A 14,452-nucleotide genomic window follows, 5' to 3' on the forward strand; every position below is an offset into this window, starting at 1 on the left:
ATAATGTCAAACACAGACACTAAACAAAGTTTTAATGTAGTTTTGTGGCCTTGGTCTCTAAATTTTGTCTTTCATTTTATTGTCCAGAATACACTGTTGTAAACCATGACCATGGAAAGCACTTCAGATTTAGAGTGCTGCAAGCACAACTTAATTTGAGACACTTACATGCTCATGAAAAACTTCCATAATTCTCTCTGGCTTCACAAAAAAGAGATTATTTTTCCAAAGGTCTACATTTGGCTTTTGAATAAAAGCCATTAGCGTCCATAGTGAATATTTTGTGTAACACTGAATTAAATTTATCCCAACTTTGAATGAATAAAAATGATGGCATTTTTGTGATTGCTGTGTGTTGTCTGCTTTTGCCCATCTCCTTAAAATTTTAAATTGTTAATATCAGATTAAAGATCCAAAATTCCTACCTGATGGGATCGTAAAGTATAATTGCTCAATCGGGGTCGTAATCTGTTGATGTTAGAAGTGTTTACTTTGGTCAAAAATGGTACTTTGTGTTTTGAGATCTATTATGCTACTGTTTTGATGTAGAGGATCTGCAATTGTATATGTAGCCAGTGAAGGGAGATGAGATAAACACTGGATACCCACTTGACTGGATTCCCTTGCAGAGATTCCAGCTGATTCAGGTGGGCTCAGGGCCTTGCAACTAGTGGATAGCAGGATTCCTGCATATACCTACCTACTCCCATTCACCATGCAGGTCCAGGTGTCCTTGTGCACCTTGTGGTCAGGACTGGTAGACGCCATGCATGAGAGAGACATTAAAATAGCACATTCCCATCCACTGTGGTGTTTGGCTTAGGCTGAGAAGATGGGAGTAAGGCTTGGATAAAATTACTGGACAAAAGACATATTTTTTCAGGTTATGCTAAAGCATTAAAATAAGAAAGTTAATACTAACTTTTCTCACTCTACAGAATACTGTGAAAAGACTGATGTTAGGCAACTAGGCACAGAGATTTATTGGAGCTGCATGACTACAGCAATGCATAGAGAACTTACTTAACTGAATTTCTTGTCTTCACAGAATTAAAAACTGGGTTTAGGGTTACAGCAGGAGTGATTGAACAAGATAAGAAAAAGAGGCACCTCTCTGAGTGCTATGGACCTTCACTCTCATTTGAAACCAAGAGTTTTTGCAAATGATTGAACCTTTTGTCAATTACTAGAAGCATTATGAGAAAGCTGATTTCAATGGCATTTTTGCATGTATGATAGAAATTAATTATAATAAATTTATAGCCTCAGAACAGGTAAGCTAGCTTAAATCAGCAATAAATATATTTTATCAAGTCTTGATCCTAAATAATTATAATTTCACTCAGCATCATTTTACTGAAACATTGATTTACTTATTGTTCATTTTTCTCATGTAATAACAATTTCATATTGCACCAAAGAGTAGATGTTTGATGATATATTCAAAAGAGAGAGCCAAAGTGAATAGTGTCTAGGTTGTCTGCATACGGCTGTGCTATATGATTATTTTCATCTTAGAAACAATGTTTCCGCAAGACATTTAAACCTGGAGATTTCTGTGGTCTCAAAGTTTATGGAGTATTTTTCTATACAATGAGAATGTAAATGAGGGGGGATAAGAGGCATTAAAGCAAATGCAACTCAAACATTGATGTGGCCAGGACAAAGCTAAAAATGTCCTTGGAGATGAATGAGATTGTATGGAAATCATATGTGAAATTGCAATGAGATTTTCCTGAAAAGTAGCAGATGTTTTTAATTTCACTTTATTTTATTTTTTTTAATCTCAGTTTCTTGTGAAGAAAAAGAAAGATGGGGAAATAACTTGGTAAATAATAGCATGCACTTCATGTTACTTAGAAACACAAAAAAAACACTCCAATTTCCTATATTATACAACAGTTTTCCTCAGAAAATTGATTTATAACTGCTCTGAAGTTTTTCATGGAAGATAACATTTCTTTCCACCTGCTACTACATGAATAAGATATTTTTTCATTTTGAATCACTGCTAGCAATATCCAACATCCAACATCCAACTATGCAAAAGCATAGTTTACTGGGCTCAAGTAAAGTGAGCAGAAAGCGATCATCCATAACACAGTCCTGCAAAGAAAATACTCTTTCAGGAGCTGCTGATTTTGCCTTTATTAACTTTATTAAGTGTATTTGAATAGATTCCATTGTACCTTCTAGGCTCTTGACTAGGGGATTTATTCAATAGCCATTATGCAAAATTCCTGCTACTAATACTATTTTTACTCAGGAGAAGTTGGAAAAGTTAGACATGATCTGAATATACTCAGCAAATTATGTTCTTGCAGAAACTTAAGTAGCAAAATATCTAATTCTAAGGCTTTTCCCAGGAGACTGGTACTAGAGTAGTCAGTTCAGAAAAGACCACTATTATCTCTGTGCATTATTAATATCTCTATTACATCCTTTAGCTACATGGGGAAGTTTGTGCCTGTCCTGGGTTCAGCAGTAGCAGTCATTTTTCTCCTTCTTGGTAGCTGGTGCAGTGCAGTGTTTTGACTTTCAGCTTGGGAACAGAGCTGATAACAATGATGTTTTGGTTTGGCCAAGGACTTTGTGAGCCTCATGCTCTGCCAGGGAGGAAGGGAAGCCAGGAGGAAGCAGAGACAGGACACCTGACCCAAACTGACCAAAGAGGTATTCCATACCACAGCACGTCATGCCCAGGATGTAACTGTGAGTTAGCTGGAAGGGCTGGGAGACTGCAGGGTTGGAGGAGGTATCTGTCAGAGCTTGGTCAGGCTGGGGGGGGCGAGTTATCGGTTGGCTGGTGCTGAGGTGTTGTATTCTCTTCCCTTGTTATTTCCTTTATCATTGTTATTACTGGTGGTAGCAGCAGTGATTTGTGTTATACCTTAGTTACTAAACTGTTCTTATCTCAACCCGTGGGAGTTGCATTCTTTTTGACTCTCATCTCCGTCCCTCGGGGAGTAGGGGGAGGGAAAGGGGCGGGGGGGAGTGGGTGAACGAGTTGTCTGGTTTGGTTTAAACCACGACAGTGCCTCAGATGTCATATGGTATTTTCAGGCATATAAACCTGTACTTTCCTAGATTTTAACTCCTAAGTTTGGCATACATTGTAATCTGGATATCTAAATGGTTTCTTGAAAAGCTGTCCATGCAGCCAGCACAAAAACGATTTACTCACTGATCTTCCATGGAATCAAACATTTTTAGAAGATCACTTTGGAACAACTCTTTCAGGGCACTGCATCTGGAATGTTATTTAGATTCACGGTGTCAAGTCTTGGTGAACTGTGACTCCACGGACTGCAGCAGCTAATCTTGGGGTGCCAATTGCTGTACTTTGAAAGTAACATGCCAGATAGAGGAATGATGCTGCTTACCATTTCAAGACTTTCAATACAGTTGACTTCAATATTTATTAACATATATTGGGGAATGGTTTTATTTCAGAAAGCCACTTTATCAGAATTTCTAATTTTCAGAAGGTCTAAAGCAATAAACAGATTATACTTCCTTTGCATGAGAAAACTTTTCACATTTTTAGCTCCTCCAATAACAGGCTTTTTGCTTTAATTCGTCTTTTGATATCTAATAGAGATTGATGATGAATGTACCAGAATGTAATTAGCAGGATTTTGATATATTCTCTCTCCTTTTTTTTTCCCCTCTTTCTTTTTTTTTCTGTTTCATTGTCCTAATGACAAGGTAATAGCAAGCTTTTGGCTCAGAAGTGAGCTGTGTAGTTCTGTGATTTAATGTTTCTCTGCACTGGGAATGAAGTTATTCAGGATTTTTTTTTATGTGTACAGGTTTATTGAATAAAACTTGAAAATGAGCCTTTCTCAGAGCTCTTTCAAGAACACTCAGACATGCTGAAGATATCACCTTCACTCCCTACAGTTATTTTTATTACAATATTTTTATTACAATATTATTTTATTACAATATTTATTACAATATTTTTATTACAATTATTTTTATTACAATAAGCTAAACTCCTGTTATTCTAGGTAGTGGTTTTGTAACAAAGCAGCAAGCTTAACTAGGCAGACTCAAATTGCCTTTGTAAGTAAAATCAGTTTCTCACTTGATGAAACTGTTCAGGTAAAATTCCCAAATCCAGTGCCCACACACAGCAGCTTTACCTGGCAAGAAGATGTTTAGATTTTTTTTTCAAGTAAGATTACTTGTTAGTACAAACATATTATTACATGCCTTATCTTCTGTACATATCCAATCAGGGTATAGAAAAAATCAGTTGTTGCTAGTAAGTGACACAGAGATCTGAAAAATAAAAAATACTGCTGAGAATATATTTTCTGTATAGAGACCTGGCAGATAAGGCACTGATGAGGAGTCATCAAAATTCACTGTGTAAATAACTTGGTAGGGTAACAAATTCTGGAGTAATAAAAAAAACAGAAGTGCTTCAAAATACAACCACCTATAAAAAGATTCCTGTTTTTAGCATACCCGTTATTCCCCATATTGCTGCCAAGATTATTTGTAATTGCAGTTCTTTTCACATAACAAACTTTATAGTCTGCAATTTGAACTATAGTGGGCTTTACTTGTAGTGAGGGAGATTTTGCTTGTGTATCTGTGTTGATTCTCAGTAGCTATCATCTGTTCTAATTATCAGGACTCATTAGTTGACTAGATTTGCCAAATCACAGTCATCATATGTTTACATCCCTTACTATAGAAATTCCTTGCCAAATGACTTCATTGTAAAACACTTGAAAGATGCACGAAAGCATGTGTTGCTGTGCAACTTCCAGCACTTTGGTTCCTGCCTGAAAGAACTATGTAAGAACACATTTTGTGTCTGGTCCAAGAACTGAGTTTAGAGAGACTTTTAACTAACTGATGAAGCCTCCTATAGTAAGCTCTGCACCAAAAGCGACAGCTGAAGGGGAATTCAGAGTCAGAGTATTTTTGAGGGGCTGTGAGAATTCAGTGTTGAAATAACTTGGAAGTAAGACCAATTTTAAAATGGGTGAGATCTGAAACACTCAGGCTGCAATTGTGTAAGGGTATAAGGTTCACCCACTCTCCTTCTGTTCCTCTTTCCTACTGCTCCAAGGGCAACTGTCTCTAGGGATTTGCCAGGGAAAAAACTTGCAACCTGCTTTAGTTGTGAGCAGTGCTGTCTGTAATGTCAACATCAATGCCCTTGGTCTTAACGGGGAGAGAGTGGGGAGCCTTCATCAATGCAGGGCAGGAAAGCTGTTAGAGAACACACTCAACAACCAGGAGCCTTCTCCAAGACTCAGGTCTTTGCAAAATACAAGAGCTCACAAATAAATGACAATTGCTAAAAAAGAGGCTAAAGAGGATTAGGTTAAGGAACTGTAAAACTAAGTTTTCATCTGTTCTTCCAGCACAAACCTACCATCTCATTTTTAACGACTAGCTGCATTCTGTCATCTACTTTTCCATTTATCAAGCAATAAACACCTGTCTGGACATCCAGCACTGGCCTCAGTGTAAGTCCTAAGGGAAACTATTAGCCAACTTGAAAACTTCCAACCCGACCCCTTTCCTAGTTTTGTGTAGCCCGTAGGCTCTGGGTGGTATCTGAGCTCTGCTCTGCCTTCCTTTTTAAAGATACATGGAATTGGTTCTTTTGTCTAGATTTGATCAAAATACTTCTAGGCACTGAAATAGAGATTTCATTTTAATTCAATGTATAATATTTTCTTTTTTTGAATGAAAATCTTGTGTCTTTTTGAAATTTTGCTGAAAATGTTGGTTTTTTTTTCAAATGTGACTAGGAAAGAAAAAAAAAACCAAAACAAAACCCAACCAACGAAAAACCCCAAAAGAACAAGAAACCTCCAAAACCCAAATATACAAACTGAGAGGGATGAATTTTGCCTTCTCGCTACCTTTGTTGACTTTTCCCACTTTATCCTCATACTTCTTATTTGTTTGCACCAGAGTGGGGTATTCAAGCAGGTAGCTTTTAGAAGTGGGCTAAAAAAGCCAAGCCAAGCTGAACTGCTTCCCTTTCTCAATGGGTTAAGTGTTGTTATATCATTTTCTTCTATATTCAGTCAGAATCCAAGAGCTGATGGGTCAGTAACTTACTTATGTTCTTCTATTTAGTGTTGTAGTTTAAACCGAGCCATCAATAAGTACTGTGCAGCTGCTCACTCGCTCTTCCCCTTCCACCTTCCCAGATGGAATGGGAAGGACAATTAAAAGCATGTAAAACCTACAGATTGAGATAAGAACAAGAATGGGGCATCCACAACTTCTTGGGGCAATCTGTTCCAGTGTCTCACATGCTCTACAGTGGAAATAAAGATACTTAGCTTTTGCTGAAGCCTGCTGGATGCTTGTAAGCTTAGCACCATGGAAACCCCTAATGTAGTTGTAATTTTTGCAGAAAAGGGTAATTTTCTCAACAATTCTCAGTTTCAATCATAATAATGAGCTTTTAAGTATATATATTGATGCCATGCTTAGGTTAAAAAATAAAGGGAGCACTTCAGTGCCTGATTTCTGTATCTTGTAATTTCATGCTCCTCCTCTCCATGGGAGCTACCCTCCCATGATCAGTGAAAGCATTGTTTAGCCAGTAATACAAGTGAGTTACCAAAATAAGCAACAGCACAGTTGTAGATCAACTGGTGAATGACACAACGGGGAGCTAGACAGATTTTGAAGTACCTCAAACCCAAGTGTTTTCCTGACGGTATTTTAGTACTGAAGAAGCTTGCCATTAATGTACCTAAGGCTTTACAGCCTGGGAGGCTGTCTTGTTTAAGCAGCCATTTAATGCCTTTTCAATCATAGTCCAGGATTAGAAGCAACTTTAAGTTATTACCAACTGGAAAATGGCTACTGACCGCCTGTGTGTCAAATGTGTTGGTGGTCTTCTGTTCCTAACAGAGAAAAGTTCACATCACACACAAATACTTGGGGTCATGCATGTACATACATCCCCTCCCACCCTCTACCAGAGCAGACACCAACCAGCTTCTTCCTGATGGCCTTAGTTGAGAGAGGGATTGAGGTTTATCAGGAAGTTCTTGCAAGGAAACAGTAACTGTGAAAACAAGAGTGCTAAAAGAGGAATGTCCCTAGTGCAAAGGAAAAGAAAGAATATATTCTTTGTTCCTGTGTCAGCTGCCCAACTTGGTCACTGCTAGTATTTCACTTTCACCCTGAAGAGCAGCTAATTGTTTATGAAATGACCTTGTTATTCCTGCCCTAGTAACCTTGTCTGGAAGGCCACCACATGCATTTATTATTCTCTGAAGGAAAATGTTCTTTCTGACATCTGTTCTGCATTTGTTTTCCTTTAATTTCCTTTAACTTCCATCACCCCCTCCCCAGATTGCTCATCTGTGTTGGTCTGCACAGGGTGGCATGGGCTGTGCTAGTCCTGCAACCTCGGCTGTCTTCAACTTGATCTTTTCTGTGGTTCTGCTGTCTTACATTATAGTATGGTACAAAAGGACAGAGAAGGGCACTGTGAAATTGCCTTCTCCCTCAACTCCCTTCTGTGACAGACTTTGCATCCCCTCAATTACGTATCCCAGTTTAGGGTTGTAAGAGTTTGCATTGAGACTGCGTTGCAAACAAAGCCTGCTTCTCTCCTTACCTGCCTTAGGGATTCATTCGCCTCTTTCTCCTAGTGCCAGAGAATGCAAAAACACTGGCAAACCACGATCTCCTTCCCATGTCATTTTCCAGCCATAAGGAGCACCTACATCTACAATGAGCTCCTGAGGTTCTAAAAGTATAGGAAGGCTTTGCAAGAAGTGCAAGTGACCCCAATGTCCTTCTCAGTGAAAAGCTTTATTGTTGGCCATGACTGCTTACAGCCCTTTCAGATTTCTTGTGATAAGCAATCTAAGAGAATGGCCTGGCTGCTCCCCAGGGAGTCTTTGGGCATCTTAACTAAGTGACATTTCTTCAGCAACTCTATTTAAGTGACTGACACCATCCCCTACTCTTTTCCAGCAGTTTATGCTATAGCCTTGGCATCCTCTGCCTTGTGCTAGTTTATGTGAATTGTCACGCAGTGAATCTGATTTGGGAGGGTTTTTCAGGAGTGAAAGGAGGTTTTTAGAGAAGATCTGGGTCAACAAGTGATGATACAAATTCTCAAAACACACAGTACAGAGCAGCAGCAATTTAAACTGGTTTGAGTGGGACTTTCTAGCATTTATACGCAAGAGGCTTAATTGCGGGTTTAGCTCAGTGGGTGTAAAAGCAATGCTGCAGATTTGAGACTCAATCTTGCTACAAGAAAAAAGTATTGGAGAGTAAATCAGTGCATGAGGATTTGCATACATTGCATCCCTTTATTCCATGAGATTAGCCACATGAATCCAGGTCATGTGCAAAAGAATGTTGTCACACCTGCAGAAATCTTGACTCTTCACTCTAGCCTTTAACTATACCTAACCTCCAAGACCTTTTTTTGGGTTCCTTTTTTGCAGGGTCACTCAAAGGACATGTCCATAAAAACAAAGGTGGGGTGGCCATTCCTCCTGCCTAACTCACACCTTGCCCAGCGAGGAGAGCTGTTATGGGCTCTTAAGCTAGTCAGTCTCTGCCTCTAGTTTTTATGAATCCTCATGGGCAGGCTCCAGGGACAAAGGCCTTGTTGGCAAGAAATTAGTAGCTTTTCTTATTTTGCACAGTCAAGGAGACAGGTTGTAATATTAGTCAAGTAGTTTTACTTCAAAGCGTGTGCATTGAAAGTCTGGTTGCCCTTAGTAAATAAAACAGAATCTTTCAAATAAATTCATAATCTCTTATTTAGGAAGGTGCTATATGTTTACCCTTTTGTTGGGAGATTTTTAAAAATACTACTTCACTTTTGTCATAATTTAGGCTGTTACTTCAAGTAGGCTATATAAAACTATAATATTTTCTCTTCTCTTGTTTATTTTGGCTGAGATCTATTGTTAGTTTCTGAGAAACAGCTATGGGACTTGGCAGTGCAGAGGCAATTGGTATCCTGGATATCTTAAATGATGTGAGGCAGCACCTGGCTGATTTTATATGTTGTTAATGGTGCACTGATAATAAATACATAATAAATACACACTGATAATAAATATAGAAAGAAAACTAGCACTTCAGTGTTTCAAACAGGTTCCTTACTGGCAGGATACACAGGATTTCAAAGGAAAAGAAGTTCTCTGCGGCAATTGTGAAAGTTGTGTGTAAGACAAATGCTCTTTCTCCCTGAAGCCTCCTCCAGGTTATTTGGCTTTTTCTTGCTTTGTTTCATTTCAACTTCTAGGATGTTTACTGCTGCATATGGCATATGCTCATTTATGCTTGTCAGTGCGGAGTTTTATTGACTGTGCAGCAGCCTGATTCCAGAAGAAACCCAGTTCCTTTTTCTGCTCACTCGCTTGATATAATCAGTGAATGCAGCCTGCATACTGTTTTCCATCTGTCTCAGTCATTTATATAGATTAAAACCAGCAGAGGTCCAAGTAATGGCATTCTGGGGAGGATTCTCCACAGTGGGGTGGCTTGCTTAACAAGCCCTCAGATTTCACTTTGTTTGTTTGCCTTTTCTAGTCTGTGCATTCACCACTTGCATGTTAATAGATTTGGAGAAGATTCCCCTCCAACATCCCCACAGCCTCATCTGGAGCATCAGTCAGTGTTGTTTGCTTATTCTCTTCTAAAACTCAGTGATTTGTGTTTCATTAACAAACATCATCCTTAGGGTTTTTTCTCTAGCCAGAAATGCCCTTATGGGATTGTAATACATTAATCTCAAAGAATTCCTGACACATACCTACGCAGATCTTAAAGCTATTTTGATGTTATACTGTTTGGAGATGATAACTAATATTACTCTTGAAATCTCTATACTATGAACATTTCATGTCTTTGAAAGCCTTGCAGCTGTAAGATTCTGTTCATTTCAGTTACAATTTCACCATATCGGTAAATATGCTTTATCTTTTAGTGTCATTTCTTTAAGTTCCTGGTGTCAGAGGTTATGGGCTATATTTTCACACATTGGACTAATCTTTATGCTTCAAGTGTCTGCAATACTGTTTTCTGTTAAATATTACATAAAACTGAATTTGAAAGAGCTGCATTTGAAAGGAGAATTATTAGCCCAAGTGTTCTATATCAGTGGAACTACTCCCTCCTCCACCAGCAATTCGATAAGAAGGAATGGGTTTACTCCAATCTAAATTAAAGCTGAAAATTCAGTCCTATTGCTAGAGTGGCAAAACTTCCTAATTTCAGAAGAACTCATACTTTTTCAGAAGAGCATGCCACTGTGTCTTAACTCTGCTGCATGTGCTTAGACTAAAAAGGTATCTAGATGTGTAGGTATTCAGGCTAAAGACCTGTCTTTGTTCTAGCGATCATCCTTCGCTTTGTCACCATTTCCCATCAATTAAATAGAGTGTGTTAGCACCTTCTTTACCTGGACTTTAAATAAAACTGTGACTTCTAAGGCAGTAAAGCAGCAGTGTTAAATGATTGACAGACACTGGCAAGCTGATTGGTGCCTGGAACCACAGAGATGTGAGGAAACATTAGATTTAAGCAAGTTATATGCTAGTAGGGTTGTATGATTGTGAGAAAAATCCATTCTAGAAGCAGTAGTGAAGATGGGTGGTCCCGTTGCAGAGGAGGAATATTTACATTCATAATTCCTTTTTTTTTGCTTTGCCCAAACAGAAGGATACCTTATAATGTGCAGAAAAGGGCCAAAATGTATGTTGCATGTACTTGGGGTTTAGGGGAGTTAGATAACGAAATGCTGATGTTACCACTGCAATAAGAACTAGATAGATCTGTCCTCATTGGAGATATGTTCCTAAGCATCTTAGTCCATGGACATCAAAGTACAGATGAAAACATGGCATCTTAGAGCCTTGTTGGCTTTCATAGAATATTTAAATCTGAGTGCAGTTTCAAGGTTCATCATCTGGACTAAATTTTGTTGTGGCAAAAGCAGATAACCTTTTTCTCTATAGGAATAGGTATATGGATATGTTACATATATAATATATGGAAAAGTACATCTATAATATGCAAGTAAACCAGAGATTTTATGCTGACTGTTGCCTTAAGAGTACCCCAAGGATACATGACCCTTTACACAAAAAAAAAAAACAATATTTTTTTGACCATCAACAGGCTATCTGGTTCCAACAGGAGTTACTACAAACTAAAACCTGCTTTTAGCATGTGAAAACTAAAAGTGGCAGTGTCTGGTCTGAAAAGAGTCAATAATTTATTGCTCTTGGTTAGATCAACCCTTAAGGCATTTCAGTAAATCAAGAAAGGGTCTTTCAGCCGATTATCAAGAAGCTATTCTTTGAAGGCATATTACAGTGTCTATAAATCTGCAAACGTGTTTCTTAGTCGTTCAGTTAGAGCTGTAATCAGTTACCATACCAGATGAGCTCTGAAGTCAGCAGATCAGTTGCACATTCCCAGGAGGATATTTTTTCTGTCTAATCTTTTCTCTTTCTCTGAAACACATTTAGGATTTCACATATTCAAAACATACTCATCTGAGCAGCTGCTGTGTCAAATGACCAAAGCTAGGGAAGATAATGAAGTCCAGTTTTGTTGATATTTACTAATCTGGCTTATCCATGCCTGAAGTCATCTCTGCATGGAAGCAAAGACTTGTTCTTCTTCAGTAAAGTAATTTTTTGCTGTTACAGACAATGTGTTATGTCCCAGAGATTATCAGGAAATGCTGCCAAATCATGTGTTTCATCACTCTCCAGGAGAAACTGCACTGAATCTCATACAGAAGAAATAACTTGCAGGAGTGGCCTACTGGCATAAAAGTAGTGTGGTTTAAATGCAAGCTACTTGAGCACCTAAGAGATATCACCGGATGTGTGTATAATTTGAAATAACCTACAAATCTATGTTTCTATAACCAAAACATTAATGAACTTATTGATCCAAGAATAGCACTGTTCTATTAATCCAGCCTTGCCTTGTGTATATCCCTGGAGGACAACCTTAGCAAGATTCAGACGAAGCAGGGACTACATAAGAATTGCTAGGATCTCTTCAAAGCATTAAAATAAATGCCTAGACCTTGCAATGTAAGTTTTACAAGATGCAATAATTCAAATAATAAATAAAGCAATGCATTCAACAGAATTACGTGGTTGAAATATTAAGAAATAGCAAATCGTAGTAGTTTAGATGCTGGATTCTCTCAAAAACTCCCAGTAAGTTTCAGATGACACCAAACTATGGGTGGCAGTTGATGTGCTGGAGGACAGAGCTACTCTTCAGACAGACGTAGAGAGTCTAGAGAAATGGGATGACAGAAACTTTATGAAGTTTTTATAAGGCATGAGTGAACTCCTGCATCTAGTTTTGGGCTCTCCATTACAAGAATGACATTGACAGATTGGATCAGGTCCTGTGAAAGGCCACGAGGAACGTCATGGAGGCAGAGCATATGATGTATAAGGAGAGGCTGAGAGAGCTGGACTAGCTTAGCCTGGAAGAGAGATAGCTCAGGGCGATCTCAATGCTGTGTGCAACTACCTAATAGGAAAGTATAGAGAAGGTGAAACTAGTCTCCTCAGAGGTAGACAGTGAAAAGATGGGCAGTAACGGACACAAGCTGCAATGAAGGGTATTCTGATTGCACATGAGGAAAACATTCTTCGTTCTTTACAGCAAGGGAAATGCCAATGACACCAAGCTATGTGGTTCGGTTGATATGCTGGAGGGAAGGAATGCCATCCAGAGGGACCTCGACATGCTTGTGAGGTGGGCTGATGCCAACCTCATGAAGTTTAACCATGCCAGGTGCAAGGTCTTACACCTGGGTCGGAGCAATCCCAGGCACAGCTACAGGTTGGGCAGAGAAGAGATTCAGAGCAGCTCTGCGGAGAAGGACTTGGGGGTGTTGGTTGATGAGAAAATGAACATGAGCCGGCTGCAGTGTGCACTTGCAGCCCAGAAAGCCAACCGTATCCTGGGCTGCATCAAAAGGAGCGTGACCAGCAGGTCAAAGGAGGTGATCCTGCCCCTTTACTCTGCTCTTGTGAGACCTCACCTGGAGTATTGTGTGCAGTTCTGGTGTCCTCAACATAAAAAGGACATGGAACTGTTGGAACAAGTCCAGAGAAGGACCACGAGGATGATCAGGGGACTGGAGCACCTCCCGTATGAAGATAGGCTGAGGAAGTTGGGGCTGTTCAGCCTGGAGAAGAGAAGGCTGCGTGGAGACCTCATAGCAGCCTTCCAGTATCTGAAGGGGGCCTATAGGGATGCTGGAGATGGACTCTTCATTAGAGACTGTAGTGACAGGACAAGGGGTAACGGGTTAAAACTTAAACAGGGGAAGTTTAGATTGGATATGAGGAGGAAATTCTTTCCTGTTAGGCTGGCGAGGCACTGGAATGGGTTGCCCGGGGAAGTTGTGAATGCTCCATCCTTGGCAGTGTTCAAGGCCAGGTTGGATGAGGCTTTGGGTTACATGATTTAGCGTTAGGTGTCCCTGCCCACGGCAGGGACGGTAGAGCTAGATGATCTTAAGGTCCTTTCCAACCCTAACTATTCTATGACTATTCTATGATTCTATGAAATCAAACATTGGAACAAGGGTTCAGAGAGGCTGTTAGATTGCCATCCTTATCCTGATTTGAGCAGAGGATGGTGCCATGTGACATCCAGACATCCAGAACCTAATCCATTCCGTGATTTCACATTTCTCAGAAGGGCTGCACTGGCCCCTCTTGCAGGAACAGCCTTCTGTTGCTACCTGTGTTTGACAACTGTGTGTTGGAGATAGAGCCTTTGAAGGCTTCCTCAGGTTGTTGTCCTACTTTCAAGTACCCACAGATCAGTTGGTGTCACTGGGTTCTGTTCAGTAGAAAAGTTTTTGGGTTTTTTTGTTTGTTTTTTTTCATGCTCCTAGTCATTCTTTCTTTGGAAATTTATCCTCATGGGCAAAAGATAGAAAGGAAAACTGCATGATCTTGGGGCACAAGACACTTATAATTCAGACTGCTTGTGTGATGTCGGGGTAGTTAACGGGACTAAGATTTCCAAGTGATGAGTTATCTTAGGCTACGTTTACGTAATAATAGTGATCAGCCCTGATTTTCAGCCTACTGAAGAATTTGAATTCTTTCAGATGTTAAAAGCTGGGCTCCCTGAAATACCAAACCTTCCAAAAAAACACTGGCCACTTTGAAAAATCCTTTAATCTCCTGGCTTCTTCTGAATAATAGAAAAGGCAGAGAGATTGTTTTTTTGTTCCTTAACTCCCTTCCTTCTTTTTTTTCCCTTGTCTTATACTTTGTGAGCCAGGAAAATCATAGATTTCTACACTATGTCCCAATTACAAATTTGGACTCCATCAGCAGTGGATCAGCTCCAGAGAGGGAATGAGAGTAGTAGAAGAGACAAATCAGCATGGGAAAATCTCTCCTCCTTCTCATTCTCCAGG

Source organism: Pezoporus occidentalis, unplaced genomic scaffold, assembly GCF_034315485.1.
Source record: "Pezoporus occidentalis ecotype Australia unplaced genomic scaffold, CSIRO_AGI_Poc_V1 ctg3, whole genome shotgun sequence".
Classification (NCBI taxonomy): domain Eukaryota; kingdom Metazoa; phylum Chordata; class Aves; order Psittaciformes; family Psittacidae; genus Pezoporus; species Pezoporus occidentalis.